At 37.4% G+C, this 20,094-nt stretch overlaps 1 protein-coding gene across 8 annotated transcripts in view; it reads left to right on the top strand.

Moving 5' to 3' along the window:
- The window catches only part of LOC135209028 (septin-2-like), a 205,222-nt gene that overhangs the window by 48,393 nt on the left and 136,735 nt on the right, over window positions 1-20,094 (top strand). For 3 of the 8 annotated variants that reach the window (XM_064241563.1, XM_064241569.1, XM_064241570.1), the window contains exons 1-2: window positions 19,322-19,450; window positions 19,711-20,094. The exon at window positions 19,711-20,094 is cut by the window's right edge and continues 84 nt beyond it. The exons of 1 other annotated variant lie outside the window; for it this stretch is intronic. The gene's annotated coding sequence lies outside the window, so the exon portion shown is untranslated. Of the gene's footprint in view, window positions 1-19,297; window positions 19,451-19,710 lie in introns of those variants that run through there. 4 more of the 8 variants (XM_064241564.1, XM_064241566.1, XM_064241565.1 and 1 more) reach the window with 4 other exon arrangements.

A 20,094-nucleotide genomic window follows, 5' to 3' on the forward strand; every position in this document is an offset into this window, starting at 1 on the left:
ATCGTTCTCACTCATTACACAGATACCTGATCATTCATCTCAGTAGTTACAGCATCCTTTCGAACCCCTAGCTGCACCTACATTTTTAGCCTTTTGCTTTACCTTCATTCCTGCATCCTTCGTCAGTCTAGCTGTGCAACTTCTCTAACTGTTACTTCTTAGTTCAAATATCGAGGGTTTCTTTTCGGTGCCACCTTCATCTCCTCTATTTCCTGGATCTCTTTATCTCGCTGTCCAACCATTCCAACTCCCGCTTTTCACTATCTTTAGCGTTGAATGGCCGATCGAAAGCTCAATATTTAGCTTTTGCTTGCATGTATTTAGTTTCCAAATATCATTTTCACATACAACTTTTGCCTCTACAGACCCTCGTCTTCTCTTCCATTTAAATTTTTTTCAGAATACTTTCTACCATTTTTGTTTGACTGTTCCTTGGTGCACCTGTTCTCTCGTCATAAGTTCAGCACTTACATTTGCTTTCAAGTTCCTATAGACATCGATCACCTCCGCTTTCCCACCATCTCTGGAAACGGTCATTGCTTAAGCTTCCTGGCCACATTTGCCATCATAATCTTATGCAGATTTTCCTGACTATCTCATGCTAACAATATCGTCTGGAGACATCAGCTGCTTCACAATTCTGTTAGAGAACCCTTGTCTTATCCTATAAACTTCCATCTGCATACTCTGTCCTTTCCTGAATTTCTCTCATCGCTCCATCTAATCATTACTGCAGGTTCTTTGCAGCGTCCCTTCGGCCCTTGGCTGCAACTCATTTCATTCCTTGTACTAAACTTCTATTCCTATGATCTATGAATGACTTCATAGGTCCCACTGTTTGGCATTTGGCCTAAACTCTATTGTCAGTTCAATTTAGTTCAGTCCATCCAATCATGGAGGCATAAAACACATTTGCTCAAGACCCTTTTTGACGTAGAATCGGTCACTCTTACATCAACATATTCCCAAACAAGACTTGTTTTAATCTCTTTCTCAACACATTTCCTTCTTCATGACATCACCAGACATCCCCCTCTGATTCCTGTTTCGCTTTGCGTGATGAAGGGGAAGTTTTCGCTGCCAGTTGTGTAGCTGGGTTATCCTATAATCCTTGCTTTGAACGGTGATCAATTATCCATGCCAGACCTTTGGTTGTGCCACAACCTTTAAACCATAGACGTCTTAATTCTTTTGTGTGGGGTTCTTTTGCTCTTTTCTTTTATCAGGTGTGCGGCTTGTGTTAATTATTACTATCATTATTTTTATTAAAATACTTTCTTCAGTACTTAATCTTTTGCTGATACGGCATTTTAAAGGGTTTCTTGTACTCTGGATGTGGTCTTTCTCTTTGTTTTAAGTTGCACAGTTAGAGTATACACACACACACACACACTACACACACACACACACCACACACACATACACACACACACATATACTATATATATTTATAAATATATATATATATATATATATATATATATTATATATATATATATCTATATATATATATATATAACTATTATTTTTTTTTTTTTTTTTTTTTTTTTTTTTTTTTAGTGAAAATAAATTTAAGCTTATTCTCTCAAATGCTCGAAGCCCCGAGACAAATTTGCTTGACTTTCAGTGTCATACTTTAATGGATGACTATTTTTCCTTAGCTTTTTTTTCCTACAATTCAGCGTCAGTGGCAAATGAGGCTAAGTTCCAGAAAAGAACTATGGCTTGATTTATTAACCGACCGTATACCATGCCTCCAATATCTATATTCTGTTCACGGATGAACATTTACCTAATGATTCGGAATATTCTACTTTACTGGAAGTTGGCATCGGTTCCTACTTTTTCCACAACGCATATAAACGGATGAGATAATGTTGCCAGAAAACTTCTTATATCTCCTGAGATGAAACTGGTTCGTGCTTGAGTTGTTTTGATTTAGTATAAATGGATTGTTATTACCGTCTCTGGAACCCTTCTGGAATATTTGTCTCTTAGACTAGATTGCTTAGTGGTGGCTCTGTGTTCCCCAACAATGATCTTTATGGCTTAGACGATCCAAAAAGAGAATCTTGCTTGGCCGTCTTCCATAAGTTTTCTTTCAGCAGAGAACATCCGCCACCACCGTTGGTAACTTGTTACATATTGCGAAGTGTTGGTATCCATATACTGGCGAGATGCCATATTCTCACACTGTGCACTATGAAACTGAGCAATGTGAAAGAATCTTGCTACTTCTATATTGATGCTGATACTCGTCAGTTGAATACCTATTATGCACGTATGGACTTTCAGAAAGTATTTGATAGAATACCAAGGGAAGTATTGTGTAAGTGTTGAAGAAAGTGGAAATGTCAGGAAATTTGGGTAAATTGGTTGAAATAATGTATAGAAGAACAAAGACAAGAACAGTTACTGCCTGTGGCAGAACAGAAAAGTTTGTAGATAGAGTTGCTGACATCAAGGGTTGGCGCCTATCCCATTCCTCTTTGCACTGGTTATGGATATACCTGATGAAGGAATCAGGAAAGAAAGTCTATGGGAATTGTTATATGCAGGTGGTCTGGTGATTACAGAAGGGACTGAAGAATCATAGCAAAGAACGGCCAGAGAGTGGTACGAAGGTAAATGTAGGTAAAAGTGAGGCGATGGTGTCCAGCAAGCAGGGAGGGAAAAGATTGCTTTTACAAGACAGAAAATTATAGTTATAACATGCAGAGAATTTCAAATACTGAGGATATACTTTTAAGTCAGGAAGATGGTATGAAGCTGAGGTTGAAAGCAGTATGAAAGCAGCTTATGGGAAATGGAAGTAGGTGCCAGTGGGTAGTGTAGGATAAACGAATGTCAAGTGCGCTAAAAATAAAGATTTGTTTGCTGAGGAAAACCTGTGAGATGACTTTAAAGTACTGTACAATATACCATTATCTAAGTTTTTTCTTATTTACTCTCTGTTCATATACACACACAAACACACACACACACACACACACATATATAATATATATATATATTACAAATATAAATATCTATATATATATATAATATATACATATATATATATGTATATATACTATATATATATATATATATATTATATATATTTATATATATATATTACATACATATATATATACATATATATATATATATATATATATATATAATATAATATATATATATATATATAATATATTTGCACCTATTGTTGATCGTTTTTTCGAATTTTTTGGCATTAGTCTTTTTCAGTTATACCTTTAACATTCACTGAATGTTACTTTGTAACATTCAGTGACTTGTTATTGAGGAATGTTGGCACATTTTGAATAATATTGGTAGCAATATTAATGTTAATGATAACTATATTCGCCAGAAGCTTTCTCGTAGCCCATAATATATTCTGTATACAACTTTTCCCTTAACCCTTAAACGTCTCACTCAACTGTCATAACAACCACTTGACCCCAGCGATCTGCTCTTCTTGTGTCAGTCCAAACAGTCAGATCCCTCAGTAGTTTTGATTGTATTTAAGGTTAAAGTTAGCCATAATCGCCCTTTTGGCACCGCTATAGGTATACGTACCAACAACATAGACCACTTCCTGACCGTGGCTAAGTTTGACTGGCCGCGGCTAAGAGTTTCATGGGCCATGGCTGAGGTCACCACCAAACCATGACTGAGTTTCATGGGCTGTGGCTTATACGACATTATACACTGTATAGAAAACTCGATTGCGCCGAAGAAACATTGGCGCATTTTTTAATTGTTAATTCTTGCAATTACGTATTGTTGCCTTATCTCATTTCAACAAGAACAATGATGCCCTTTTTCAACCCCACCAAGTCGACCTCTGACTTGGAACACGAGATTCTGTATCCATAGTCAACGTCACTTTCTCCGACGTTCTATGAACCCTCGGAGCAGTCAACTATAGTTTAACTGAATTGACAAAGAGACACAAAGCGAGTCGGTATTGATTTAAATTCAGGGAGAGACAACAATTTACGCACCCTTATTTAAAGCCATTTGTGCCTTTGAACGACCAAAGAACTCAATTGTGTACTTTCTGATCATTGATAGACTTTGGTGGGTCTCAGTCAGGTTGAAGATGGCGATTGGGCTTGCAATCTCACTCATATGTATATATATATATATATATATATATATATATATATATATATATATATATATATATATATATATATATATAGATATCCGGATGATGACCTTTCGCTTGATACTGAATTTCGTAATGGTATCTATAATTGAGAAATGACCGAGTCAAATGCGTAAGAACTCTAACGAAAATTTACGCCAGGTGTAAATTTACATGGCCCTAAATGAGGAAAACATTCCCTTAATAAAAGATGGAAATAATAAAAGAAAAAATAAAAAAAAAAAGACGAATAAAATCTCCTCACGCTCCAGACAGCCAGGTCGCAAGCATTTATTTTAATAAGAAGAGTAATGCGCCATTATTACCTCTTGTGGGGTCCTGGTCTATAGGAATCAAGTTGCATTTGTGATCTTGGTGGGGTTGCCGACCTTTAAGTGCGCTTGAAAGGGCAACGGGAATATTTTGATGAAAGATATGAAAGCATATAATGGAAGTAAATTAGAAGCATAAGAGATCGTGCAATACAAGAATAACAATATAGTTACGGGGGAAGAAACAAATAAAATGAAGAGTGCGAAAACAATGAATTCTATTATCGCGTATCCTGCTGACCATTTTCGTATTGATAAGCCGTATTAGTAAATCGGCATCAGTCATGCATGTTAAGTGGTGATTGTCAGCAAGCTCCGGTGCATGAAATTTCCCTATTCAGTTTTCTGGAAAAGAAAACTGTTGAGATGGCTTTGTCTGTCCGTCCGCTCTTTTTCTGTCCACACTTTTTTTCTGTTCGCACTTTTTCTGTCCGCCCTCAGATCTTAAACTCTCAGCCGGCCGTGGTAGCCTGTGTTGTTGCATTGTCAGACGCACGATCATGGCTAACTTTAACCTTAAATGAAATAAAAACTACTGATGCTAGAGGGCTGCAATTTGGTATGTTTGATGATTGAAGGGTGGATGATAACATACCAATTTGCAGCCCTCTAGCCTCAGTAGTTTTTCATTTCATTTAAGGTTAAAGTTAGCCATGATCGTGTGTCTGACAATGCAACAACACAGGCTACCACGGCCGGCTGAGAGTTTCATGGTCCGCGGTTCATACGGCATTATACCGAGACCACCGAAAGATAAAAATATTTTCGGTGGCCTTAATTATACGCTGTATAGAAAATTCGATTGCGCCGAAGAAACTTCGGGGCATTTTCTACTTGTTTTGTTTATGATGGAAGGAGGTATTTCTTGTGGTGTGATAAGGATTCTAAGACAACAGTCGTGAATTCAGAGGTGAAACCAATAACAGATGAATGTCTGGCGTCATGTGCTTTCCAAGGGTCAACTGTATCGACACTTTTCCTAATGAAATAGATGATCTCTGACTTACGAGTGAATATCTTGACGATTGAATGCGGGGTTCGTGCAGGTGCGCGGGAGCTTCCCTCTTTAAGAGTTCCCGCTTCCCCTTTAAGGCTGGGGAAATTGCTGAAAGTGAAAACGCTCACTCGCCTCTTCTTTACAGACACAATTCAAGAGGCAAAGTCGTTCTCAACCTCCAACTCCAAAATACCGCTTGACTTCAGTCCTCCAAAGAGCTCGCGAGGTCTGCTGCTGCTGCTGCGCATGCGTCAGCAGTGACGTCGGAAGAGGTCAAAGATGCCTCACCAACTAGAATTTCACTTTTTCCGGGACAATTTTTCAGTTGTCGAAAAGGGTGCGGCCACTGCACTGTTACTATCCCACGTTTATCGGATTTCAACGAGCGTGAAACAATTCATTTGACATAGTGTCTTTATTGCAATACTGCGAAAAACAATTATTGTCTCAGGTAAACCAGTATTGCGCTGGCACGGGGAGGAGTATTTGATAGCCTCATGAGCAGGCTCTTTTTTTTGCCCTGTGAAACAGAGGAACTGTCCCATGGAGGGTCCAACGTTCATCAGAAGACAGGGAAGGAGTCCTGGAGTGTCAACTGAACATCACAATTGTTGTGATTTTTGCTTCCTGCCATTAAAGGAAATGTGCTGAACGCGCGCATTATCTGTGGTTTGCTATTATTGATTCCACTTCACAAAGTGTGAATGAATCCCAAAGTACATTCAGGTCTTTTTCAGCTTCCGGTATATCTGTCGGGTTGTCCCCCTCATATCTCTTACTCATGACTTCTCAAAAATGTTCCGTCCATTGGTATCTTTCTTATTATTATATTATTGACTCTTCTCTCCTGTTGCAGGAGCGGGATACACTGACATCAGTGCTAATGCCACTCCCTCAATAGGTGGCTTTGTCAGCATCATCAGCCTGTTTATTCAAATGTCATCGATTCTTGCTCTTGGGTAACCCACTTGATGACAATTGCCGCGGGGAAAGAACACTGAACTTATTCCTTTCTTAGTCACCGTTTCTCCGCTTGATCTCCGTTTACCGTCATTATCTAGACCTCAGTCATGGGCACGTTATATTTATTTTGCGCTCTTCATCCACTCCCTGAAATTTGTACACATGTGCCCTTTATTTTGGTCTGTGCTTCAGTGTTTTTGTCTAGCAGATTCATAGACATTCCTGATGTTGACCAGTCATTATTAATTTTCTGCTTCATTGCTACTTTCTAGAACTACAAATTCATTTGGGGAATTATTTTAAAAAGTCAGTCGATGTTCATCAAATCCAGATACTTCGTCAGCTATTTTGTTTGGTGATATTGATATTTTCTTTAGTGTGCTAATGAAAGGTTAGTTATCACTGCTCACATCTGCTTCTCTCTCTCTCTCTCTCTCTCTCTCTCTCTCTCTCTCTCGTCTCTCTCTCTCTCATCTCTCTCTCTCTCTCTCTCTCTCTCTCTATATATATTATATATATAATCTATATATATTATATATATGTATCCCCCACTATTTTATGTATACACACACACACACACACACACACACACATATATATATATATATATATATATATATATATATATATATATATATATATATACTATAAAGGATGTCCCCAAAGTCTGGCACCATATGATATTAAATTAACTTGTGTAAAGTCGATTTATCTAAGTTGATGAGAGCTGGAAGAATAGAGCTGGTGCTTCTGTATGCAAAGGAACTGAAGCATGAAAACAAATAGTTCTCAACTTAGATTATGGAAAAGTCTTGCGGTGAATGTGTTAGAAAATGTTGAGAAGTAAACGGATGTCATTTTGAACATATTCTGTAAATGATAAACTTACTTATAATTGATAGATTAAATTTGTTAAAATCCTATGATGGAGTTACTTTTCCTATGGAACCAGACGACCTGCACATACAGTAAATGTTCAAAATGAGATCCGTTTAGTTCTCAATATTTTCTAACACATTCGCCGCAAGAGGCTTTTGACAATTCTAAGCAGGAAACGTTTATTTTTATGCTTCACTTCCCTTACATACAGCAGCTTAAAAACTAATTAATAAGCCGGATTTAAACGACAATTATAGTGTTAAATATATAGCCTATGTTGCTAAACTTTTGGGACAAATTTTGGGACAAACACACACACACACTTACACACACACACACACACACACACATATACATACATATATATATATATATATATATATATATAGTATATATATTTATATATATATATATATATATATATGTAGGTATGTATGTATATATGTATATATATATATAGTTGTATAAAAAATAGTATGTATATATTCACATATGAATACTATATATATATATATATATATATACATACAGACTATACATACATACATACAACACACATACACAAGGAATACTACCGATAGTGATTACCTGAATTCACGCAAACATGTTTGCCGCTCGGAATCTTAACTTCCTGTTTTTCTTAGTCTGCTCAGTATATATGTGATCCGATGATAGAGGCTGGTATCTTCATACACTATTTCCTTTCTGCCCGGTGTAGCTTCCGCAACGGATTGCCTCGAATGACAAAGGTTTTGACTAGAAATGCTCTTTTAAGAAAATGTGGGTCTCCAGCCTTCAATTTTCTTTTTTGACAAAGTAAGACCAGGAAAATATTTAAAAAGAACCTCGTCTACTGAATGCTGAATTTTTAAATTTTTACATTAATTACATTGTTCTGGTGATGTGAGAAAAATATCACTAATCTGCGATGAGAATAGTGAGAGAGTGGCAACATTGGAAGGATCTCTTACACTTTTGACTGAATGGAGAAACCACAGCAACTTACTGTAATTCTCTCGAGGGGGAGTTACAAATGGTGTTGTAGTGTTTCTTTCTGCCTGAAATTCGTTAGCATTTTGAGGTACGAAAATAAAGCATATTATTCAGCGAAAGATTGAAGTTTATAAGTTCCATTACGACTTGTACATTAGTGCTACGCTTCAAATTTGTTGAGTGCATAATAGGGAAGGTTTTAATATAAATGAAGGACGCGTTGGAGGTTTTAAACACGCCATACAACTGACGTTTCCTTTTTAAACTTTCATTTCTGAAAAGGGTTGATATCCAGAGATATGAGAAGACAGTCGTATGATTACACTGCCAACCAAAATGGAAAAGGAGTCTCAAAGACTCGTTTACTAGAGACAAACAAACTTGTGTTGAATACTCATTGTGATTTACCCACTCCGAATATCGTTCATGACGCTGCAGAATCGCCACTTTACGCAACTGATTTCTATGGATCTTGATAGTCTGCCATTATTATTATTATTATTATTATTATTATTATTATTATTATTATTATTATTATTATTATTATTATTATTATTCGAGGATGAAACCTATTCATATGGAACAAGCCCACGGAGGCCACTGATTTGAATTCAAGCTTCCAAAGAATATGGTGTTCATTTAGACCAGGGTTTTCAACCTGGGGTACGCCAACGGTTTGTCAGGGGGTACGCGCTCCCCATGGCACTCGAATGAATGTTAGATGCCGACCTTTGACCTTCCATGTGCTTTAGCAAAAACTGCTCCTCGGCCAACTAGGATAGTTAATGAAAACCGTTTCAGCCATTTCATCAACTACCTTTGCAGCTGATGTGATAATAATGTATTTTGATTTTGAAAATTTACTGCGTAGCCAGAGGTAAATTGTCTTTATTTTTTCATGGAATTCTTTATGTTTACAATATCATTGGTTATATCAGGAGAGTTATGTACTTATTTCCCCTCTGTACAGTTTTCCTGAGTTGGTTTTGTTTTCACGTTATACAAAGTGAAGGGGATACATTACTGACATTACAAATACCCGAAAGGGTACGTGGGGAGGAAAAGGTTGAAAACCCTTCGTTTAGAAGAATGAGAAGGGGGAAAAGGGAAATACAGAAAGAAGAGACTTCACTCATTTCAAAGAAAAACAAATCAATAAATTATACAAAGTAAAGGGGGTACACTACTGACATTACAATTACCCGAAAGGGTACGTGGGGAGGAAAAGGTTGAAAACTCTTCGTTTAGAAGAATGAGAAGGCGGAAAAGGGAAATACAGAAAGAAGAGACCCCACTCATTTAAAAGAAAAACAAATCAATAATTTAACTAACAGATAAAAATGTATTAAACTGCAAGGAGAATAGTACACCTTCGCTTGAACTTCTGAATGGCAATTTTAGAGGAATGTACGAATCTCTTACAACAAAAGGACGATCAGATACTAGAGAGGCCTCTGTAGCGAGGGTATAGTGCCATCAGTGCGACTCACAGATGCACTGTAGGCATCACTGGAAGTTCTTTGTATAGCGTCCCTTCTGCCCGGGGTTCCAACGCCTTTCACTCCTTTTACTAGACCCCCGTTCATATTCTCTTCCTTCTATAATACTTTCCACCGTCTCCTATCATTTGTTTCATTGTGCAACTGCGAGGTTTTCCTTCTATTGCACCTACACAACCTCCTTTATTCTCAATTTCCCTTTCAGCGGCGAATGACCTCATAGGCACCAGTGCTTGGCCTCTGGCCTAAATCTTATATTCCAGTGATATATTCCAATGCTATATTCCAGATACTAGAGAGGAGGTTGAATGACTCAGTTAGGTCCCTTGTTTTCTATCTAAGGGTGATAGTCAGTGACCACTACTGACGAAGCTTCCATTAGAGATAAAAGGTGAAATAAAAGCAAATGAGGCTGACTCGGTCCTAGACATTCAGTGGAAATGGCCGTCTGTACTGTCATTAGGAGTATAGCATAAAAGTTTTTTTTTTTTATCTTTTTTTTTTCTAGGCTCACTTATTCAATCAGCAGCTTTCTATGATAGACGCTCTGGAAACAGAAATGAGCTCAACTCCTTTTCAGTTTTCTATTATAGAAAACTATTGAGATGGCTGTTTGTCTGTCCGTCCGTCCGCACTTTTCTGTCCGCCCTCAGATCTTAAAAGCTACTGATGCTAGAGGGCTGCAAATTGGTATGTTGATCAAACATACCAAAATCCAGCCCCCTAGCCTCAGTAGTTTTTATTTTATTTAATGTTCAGGTTAGCCATGATCGTGCGTCTGGCAACGCTATAGTGCAGGCCACCACCGGGACGTGGCTGAAAGTTTCATGGCTGGGGCTCATATTGTAATATACGTTGTATACCAAAACTCGATTGCTCCAAAGAAACTTCGGCGCGTTTTCTTCTTGTTTATTTTGGAATAACTTATAACCGATTAGAATGCGGACATCAACAATGCATGAGAAAAAAGAGCAGAAGTCTTAGATACGCCTGCTAAGTTTCCTGAGGAAAGAAAAAAAAGAGGAGGAACCACAATGCATGGAAAGGAACGCCGCCTTGAGAACGTTCATCAAAAGCGAATACGTTTCGGACTCTGATTTTCTTGTTATTGTGGATCAGACATTAATCAACTTTAATTTAGGGATGGTGTTGTTTGTCAGTTACTCTATAACAAGGAAAGGCTAGAGACGAATTCGTCAACGGAATGTTTGTGGAGCAAGATCTGGAGACACATACTTACCTTGAAGTTGTCTTCAGGAATTTAGTAGGAATATAATATTTTAGCCAAGCGCTGGGACCAATGAGGTCATTCAGTACTGAAAGGGAAATCAAAAGCAGCAAAGTTTTGAAGGAGTAATAGGAGGAAAACCTTGCGGTTGCACTATGAAACAACTGTTAGGAGAGGGTGGAAAGTAAGATGGAAGAAAGAGAACATCAATAGAGATCGAATAAAAAGAATGAAAGGGGTTACAGCTAGGGGCCGAAGGGACGCTGCAAAGAACCTTAAGTAATGCACTGACTTTTCTACTCCCCTATAGGGGAAGTTGTCTTAAGAATTATGTAGATTTTGTGACGGCTGAAAGGAAGTTTCAGAAGAGCTCAAATTAGACGGAAAGCAAAATTAATGTTATTGGATCAACAATGTCAGATGATGCGATTGCTGCCCTTGGAGATGTGTCCATTGGACAAGCAATTCAAGGTCTCTGATTATTTTAAGCTGACCAGGAAGTTATATGACAGAAAAGTTATTGAAACATGTTTTTCTGCTGATTTTGAATGTTTTATTCAGTATGAATTCAGTGTCGATTATGAAAAATGACTATATATCTCATCTTCCACTGCGGACAATAGATGTTCTGCCGACACTGACCTCATGTTTTAGTAATGTCTTGGAATGTACCTTTTCTGCAATACAATGTAGTGATGTCATTATTCTTTATTGGATGAAATAAATTATTACATATATAATGAAGATGCTAATTTAAAGCTGAATATGCCAGTTCAACTTTCACAATAGTTCTGTCGAAATTTTTCCATATATTCTTATAGAAAGTCCGCTATATTAGTGCTGTACAGAATCATGATCGTCTAACTGCAAAAAATTTAATGATGTTTGGAGATAATTCTGTGCGTATTACAATTATTACGTTTTACTAACGGGCACGCAATTCATTCTGGGGGGGGGGGTAAGGGGGGGATGTGTGGGAAGTGCTACTGCCTTGCCTTTAGGGATACCAGGCTTTCAGATGACAGAACGTTCGGTATCCAAACATTTATGATAGCAGGAAGTTTAGAATTTCAGCCGGGATATATACACGATATATATTTGTAATATAATATATGTGTGTATACATACATACGTCTACGTGACTTCAGTATACAAGCGAATACCACAGGAAATGACAGGCAGAAGTTCAGTATGCGTGGTTATTCACGCATCTTTGTGCCCGAGGAGGCGTGGATAAACACGTGAAAACGCTTGGTATTGAACTTGTGCCTGTAACACACCTGTGGTATTTGCTTATATATATATATATATATGTATGTGTGTGTGTGTGTGTGTGTGTGTGGTCTATAAAGCAGAAAAGAAACTTACAACACAAAAAACCTGCTTGTACTACCATATAATAATATGAAGGATATGCATCATTTTAAGGACTTTGGAGTTAATGTAGCTTCGAAAATCAATAAAAACAATGAAACTTGTTCTTACAAAAAAAAAAAACTTTCCGGCAACACTAAAGAACGTTTACAAAGAAGTTCACGTAAGTCTTGCGATGACTTTTATATTGGTCAAACTGGGAAAACATTGAAAATAAGAAAAGCACAGTATATAAAATGCATAAGAAATACGCAAGTGAACAATGGATTTCTTGTACGTGTTACTGAAATATATATATATATATATATATATATATATATATATATATATATATATATATATATATTTTATATATATATATATATATATATATATATATATATATATATATATATATATATATATATATATATATATATATATATATAGATATATATATATATGTGTGGTGTGTGTATATATACGTGTGTGTGTGTCATTTGAACCATAGGTGAAGAAATAACTTACTGGTTGTAGGTCCTCACTGGTTTCGATTTTATTCTGAAGAGTCGACGAAAGACTGACACATACTAGTGGGGGAGATTCGCAATATACATGCTTTGTGGGGGGGGCGGGTGGGAAGGGGGGAGGTGGGGAGATCAGCACAGTACAAACAACCCCAGAACCTTTTGTAACTAAAATTCCACACGCGACAGGTGTCGGAGAGAGGAGCGACATACCTCATTGGAGCTTATGTCAAATACTATGTTTACAAATATGAAGATATCTTTTTCCTTGCTTATCGTCAACATTCCTTAAAATTTAAACTTTTTACAAATTCCTTTTGAAATGATGAATAATGTTAATATTTTTACAATAACTTTCTTTTCTAAGACTAGACTCAATGAGATTCCTTTCCAGTGCATTGGTAGAATGAGCTGTAACGCGCAGTAGAAGACCTCCACTGTTCACTTGCGCATGTCTTCCACATTTTTTATGCTGTGCTTTTCCTGTTTCCAATGTTTCCCAGTCTCACCAATATGAAAGTCATCCCAAGACTGACATGGACTTCTATGTGTACGTCCTTTAGTATTGTCGGAAAGATTTTTTTTCTTTGTAAGAACATGTTTCACTGTTTTATTAATTTTCCAAGCTACATTAACTCCAAAGTTCTTAAGATTAGTTTCTTTTTCTATTTTTATAGTCTTTTTTTTTGCCGCTTTGAATGCATTGTCAAATAGATAGTCAGTATATTTCATTTTCGTTTTTCTAAGCTACTCTTATCTGTTTCATCATCAATATATCCAGGGCTACATATACGTAATGCTCTTTGAAAAGATAGATGTGGTTAACTAAACTTAATATATATATATATATATATATATATATATATACATATATAATATATATATATATAATATGTACATATATATGCTTAAAAAATCACAGTAGATGCACGTGACTTCATTAAATAAGCAGAAATCCAAGCGCTTTCTTCTTTGCGAAGACATTGTCAAGGAACGAATGAAATGCAGTTGAAAAGAAAGTTATAAGGTAAACAAAAAGATGAAGAATACCAGATGGTTAATAGTCAAAAGGGTAAAAATCAAAGAGATAATCTATGATAATCGGAGATCACGCGGTCACAAACTAAAACAGACTTTACCATAAGAGAAACGGAAGCTTAGCCATACAAAGTCCAAAAACATTTATAAAACTGAATATATTAATTTTGTTGCTTATAGTTATCTACAACTTTTTTAATCATGAAGGCATCGAGTTTAAACAAACGAAGACTTAAATTTAGAACGCCTCCATTATTTGATTTGATGAAACAAGATTCAATGATATTCCTTTTAACTGTGTCGCTACACGGCATTAAGGATCTTGCTGACTCCAGTTAATAGGATGATCTAAATCTCTCATATGTACGAATAATGCTTTCGATATTTGACTAGTTTCACTGAATATTGGCGCTGTTTTATTCGTTGTGAAAGTGATTTTCCAGTTTGTCCGCAATATATTTATGTTACTGGAAACAACATTTATGTTGAAAAGCTTTAAAATTCTAGGAATTTCTAAAAACCTTTCATTTTACAGTAATTTGAGAATATTATGTTACTAAATTCAAGTTTGCCATCAGTTAAATAAAATGTTTTTCTGTCTCTTTTCCGTGCTACATCTAAAAAAATAAAAAAATAAAAAAAATTCCTTGGGTATTTAAATTTCAAGGCAATATCATAAATAGTTTTGATCTCGGCGTCGATAAACTGCGGACTACAGACACGCAGAGCCCTTAAGAACATTCTAGAAAAAACAGGATTTAACATTTTGATGGTGATTGGAATAATAATGAACAAAAGGGGCAATATTAATTGATTTTCGGAAGACTAAAAAGGTGAATCTTTTATCATTACTATGGACTGTTACACCAAGAAAGTTCAAATTACAATTTCTTTCTTCCTCTACAGTAAATTTTATAGAAGTGACTAAATTGTTAAGCTCAATCAGAAATTCCTGGCGATGTTCGTGAATGGCCAAATACAGAAAATATCATCCACATACCTAAACCATATAACTTTTTGGGGCAAAATTCTTGGTAAGAGTTTCGTCTCAAAAAATTCCATGTAAATAAAGCTAAGGACAGAAGATAAGGGATTATCAATAGCTATATCAATCTGTTGTACAAAAAATTCATCATAAAAACAAAATTTACTATCTTTGATACATAAGCGTATAAGACTAATTCGTCATCCAAAAATTCAAGTAAATCGTCTACAGGCACTTTTATAAATAAAAAGACAACATCAGAACTAACCATATTAAAACCAAAATTCAAACTTAAACTGTTCATTTTGTTTATAAAGTCAACTTTTTTTTTTTTTTGTACATTCATTTGAGAAATGTTTTCTAAACAAGGTGTAAGAACTTTTACAAGCCATTTAGATAAATCATACGCAACTGAACCTATTGAACTAATGATTGGTCTGATAGGGTCATTGATTTTGTGTCTTGACTGAGCCTTATAAATAAGGTAGGGAGAAGCATTGAGGTGTAAACAGTTTAATTAATTGGTCCAAGCCCTTTAGAATGGCTTTAATTTGTTTACTAAAATGAGAGTTCACTGTCTGCGTAGGATCAGACCTCAGTTTCGTATAAGTTTCACTATCACTTAATAATGCCATTGTTTTATTTACATAGTCACTTTTATGCATTATTACCACTGTGTGTGTGTGTGTGTGTGTGTTCCACATACACATTGAGCAATTTAAACCAAACTTGATATACATACTACTTACCATCTGGAAATGACCACTGTGGGATTAAGACATCACTGGCACCAATGGGGGCCAGTTGTTGGAAAGGGAGAAATGTAAATTTTACAGAAAACGACAGATATTATTGTCTAATTAATAGTTTTTGAGGTTGCCGAGAAGAGTAGTGACTCTCCTGATACCACTGAAGTCCAAGTTCAGCCCTGATAAGAATGGGATTTGAGAAGCGGTTGGAATGGGGTGCCATAAAACCTTAAACGACAGATATTGGTGTCTAAACCACAGGAGGGGGTTGGGAAGGGGTGTCATGTAAAAATAATAGAAAATTACAGATATTAGAGTCTAATCCATAGTTTTTGAGGTCGCTGAGATGAATAGTGAAACTCACAATACCCCTCACATCCAAATTCAACCCTGGGAAAGGTGGGTGAGAAGTGGGTGACATGTAAAAATAACTGAAAACAACAGATATTAGTGTCTGATCCATAGTTTTCGAGGTTGCTGAGATGAATGGTGACACTCCTAAAACCCTTTAAGTCCAAGTTCAGCACCAGTAGATAGGTGGGTGATAAGCAACTATCTTAACAGGAATGAGAGAAAGAGAGAGAGAGTTTATTAGCTGTAATCAGAGATTTCCTGGGCAGTGCCAGGTTGGAGAGCTAGTGTATATTTATAGAATATAATGAAATCTGAGTGGGTCATTATTGTTTGCCTGACCTGGCTGGGGACAGGGTAGGTAGGGGATGGGGAAACATGACACATCCATCCTCCCCCCACAAATCCGTTTTTCTGCCTCAGGTGTGAGCAGGGTAGGTAGGGGGTTGGAAGGGTAGGGGAGACATGATGAGCAGCACTGAGTTCCAGCACAGTGTAGCATGCGCCATTAAGCTCGTGTATGTGTATATATATAAATATTATCATAGTCTGGATGCCAGGTATTAAGTTTTATAATGAGAAATTCAAAATCGGACTTTTGTCAATATATGCCTTGTGCAAAAACGACTATGCTGACTCAAGTGGGTATGCAAGCTATGCACAGAGAGTGTAAGAACTTTTATAGAAAACCACTAAAATTACTTTTCAAAGGCTTGAATGTAAACATAATTTGTCCACTAACAAAATATAATTTCTATAAGGTTATCAGAAGATATGATTTACAGGAGCACTGACTGGCTCTGTGGCACTCGGGACGTTATCACTATTGTGCACAGTAGCAAAGCAAATATGCCAACTAATTGCAAGCAAATTCACTAATTCTAAAGGATCATCAGGGCAGACGTCTAGGGAGAATCCGGTCTGCAAATAGTTCAGTTGTAGGGGAAACTAGCTGGGTTCAGCATCAAGACACAGGATGGGGATAGGGGCAGGCCGAATCTTTGGGCATGACACTGCTTCAGGTAAGGATAGTACCGAAGTAACTGGCTAGGGTGGAATGCAATTTGGTGGGCCAGGTCAGGCCATATTTATATCCAGTTTTGGGGAATCTGGAAGCATCCTGTCTCTCCCAAAACTGGATTGAATTCCTCAAACAGGACTGATCGTCTTGGATCGTTTCATCTCTGCCGCTGATTCTTCGCGGGTACCTGAAAGAGGTCATTGGCCGCCGGAAGAGGTATGGAGAAAGGAGAACAACAATGCTAGCTTGGGTCGAGAGCCTCGGGTCGGTAGGCAGGCATGCAGGTGTGTAGAGGTGGAGTCGCTGATTGCAGAGGGCTTCGACAACAGTGGCGAGGGACAAGGGTCAGGTAAAAAGGGATAAGGGTCAGGTCAGTCAGACCTCACGTTGGAACATGTGAATTCTCCCGACTGGAGGGCAGCCAGCTATCTGCTAATAGCTTCTTCTATCAAATTAGATTGGGGACTGTAATACAAAAGAATACAATGGCAACGGGGGTTTTGGCCCTTTAAGTGTCGTTGACCCTCGGGATTCGGCATATACCCGGTAGCTGGGTGTGACAAGATGACAAGCGATAAATCACGTTTGATATGTCATGAAAATGAAAGAAATGAGAAATGTTTTCCATCTACGAGCCGGTATTTGGGGACAAAAGGAAAAGAGGCTAAGTCCAAAATATTCTCACGTCTTTCCAAAAAATGAAAACAAGAAGGGTTTGCTTGTACCGGATCCGGCTTCTGGTATGAAGGAGTGTACTCTAGTTCTTTCCGTTTTTCTTCCTATTCAGTTTCACCCTTGGTTTCAAAGTTCCCTCACGTTACTCCCTCAATTATTCTTCTAAGTTTTCGAGTTTGGGCGAAGAAAAGAAAATACAAGAGTCCTAATGGACGCTCGTATCAATATGCAGGCTACATGAAAGGATGCTCCTCGCTCACTTGAATCTGCATAGAGTTAAATATTCAAAGGCCAAGGAGACGCGATAAACTAATAGAAACTTGGGTAAGACAATGTTTCTCCAGAGAAGATGATAGTTTAGATATCTGGCTTTGCCGGAAAGTTACGTCAACAGGAAAGGGATTGCAGGCAGAGAGTCTTCAAACCTTTGTATATCTTGTGGTTGCTAATAGACAAATGAAACTAGTTCTGAATATATAATAAACGAAACTAAGGTTACAGCAGTCTATAAAACCACGCTCCGCATTGCATTTACTGTATCTCAGGGAACTTGCAGTGCTCTGAAGAACTTGTGTGAACTTGTCGTAGTTGCTGCTGTCTCAGATAACTAAATCATTCTCCACGTTTTTTTTTTTTTTAGATAATTATTTCTCTTTCACCCGTCCAAATAAATTGTTGGTCAGATGCCCTAGTGGTTATATGCTTTGATAAAATTCTGCGTGTAATACTTTTAAAATTGTAAAATATTTTACATTTTCTCTAATAAAAGAAAAAAAGTGGTTATATGCTGGTGCTTACAGGAATCGATTCAAGTATGCATCTCCTATTCCGGGTTGCTCCTCATCTTCCTCTTCTCCCTCTTCATAGCATGGACGCCACGCCCTCCCGAACCCCAAGCTCTCCGGGAGTCGTGTGGTGGCTTATTGATTATTGACATGATATGTTTGTGTGCGTGCTCGTATCACCGGCGTATTCTGTTGGGAAAATCTCTGGTGGATATCGTTTTTGCATAATAGAAAGCTTCTGGTTATTGAGTTTTATTTTACTCGAGTTCGAGGAAGCGGAGTGACACCTGTAGATTTTTATTTTTATGCATTGTCGCAACGAGAGAGACTCGGGGAGGCTGGGAATGGGATGGATGGGGGATTACGGATGGGAGCTGGGGCGGGAAATGCTGTGCATGAAGGACACAAGTACTGTAGGGGAATTAGCAGCGGCGAAATGGAAACAAAAAAGATTAAGAATGGCTTGTGCGAGAAAATGGTTTCATTTTAATGTGCGGGAGAAGACAACCTGTAGTGGGATAAATCCGTTCACTTGCTATTGCAGAGCAAACACCAAGCGTTGCTAAACAGAGAATTAAATCCCATTTTTAATTATTGTTTTGTTCGAGTATGGAAAGTCCCAAAAACTGCCTTTATTATATAAGATCGATTGCTTTCTTCATATCATTTTGATAGAATCGGGAAACGGAAATTTGTGAGTGAGTAAAGAGCGATAATAAAATGGATTGAACACAACCGTGGATTCAGCCGACTGGCAACAACCAGCGAGCAACTGAGTGTCGCTCTCGACTCGGAGTCTCGGACGGAACTTTGGCTCAGTCGCCCAGGGTCCATTACGCGAGTGAGAACAAGAGCGCCAACGACTGGAAGAGTCGCTTGAGGGTGCTGGTTGGTGGTGACTCTTGATGTGTTTGTAAAGGTGCGCTTAAAAAAAAAAAAAAAAGAGCGGTGAAATTAAAAGCTTATATGCTCTCTCTTCTCTCTGTCTCTCTCGCGCGCGGCCTCTATCTCTCTCTGTCTCTGAAGTTTAATTATTTTAAAGATTTTGCCTCTTAATTCAGTCAGATTATTGAGATCCTAGAAACCGACCTCATTATTTTGAAAAGTATTTTCTGTAACTCTAGTGTACCTCTATGTAGTCGCTTGCAGTTCTCTTATAACTTATTATTTTTCTAACAGTTTTAAATAGATTTTGTGTCACATGTAGTCAAAATATATTCAGGAGATATACATAGAAAAGTGAATTGACATTCAAACGATAATTGATTTGTTGAAATTTTAAATAGTGAGGACAAAAGGTGGTATTGACAAAGGTGTGATCTCCTTTAGGGCAAAACTCTTTTGGTTCTGCCTTGGGATGATGACGGAAATAGAATGAGTGAACGATCCTTTAAGAGATAAACAATTATGATCAGCAGTAAGTGATCGAAGCAGCGTCAAAACAGCAGGCGAATTTATACATAGCCAGTTTTCTCTCGCCTACATTTCATGGTTAATCCACGAAGGACAACGCTCTGATATTCTTTAATGGCGGTATAACCGTGCGACTGAGTGAGGCATATT

The sequence above is a fragment of the Macrobrachium nipponense genome, chromosome 37, assembly GCF_015104395.2.
Source record: "Macrobrachium nipponense isolate FS-2020 chromosome 37, ASM1510439v2, whole genome shotgun sequence".
NCBI lineage: Eukaryota > Metazoa > Arthropoda > Malacostraca > Decapoda > Palaemonidae > Macrobrachium > Macrobrachium nipponense.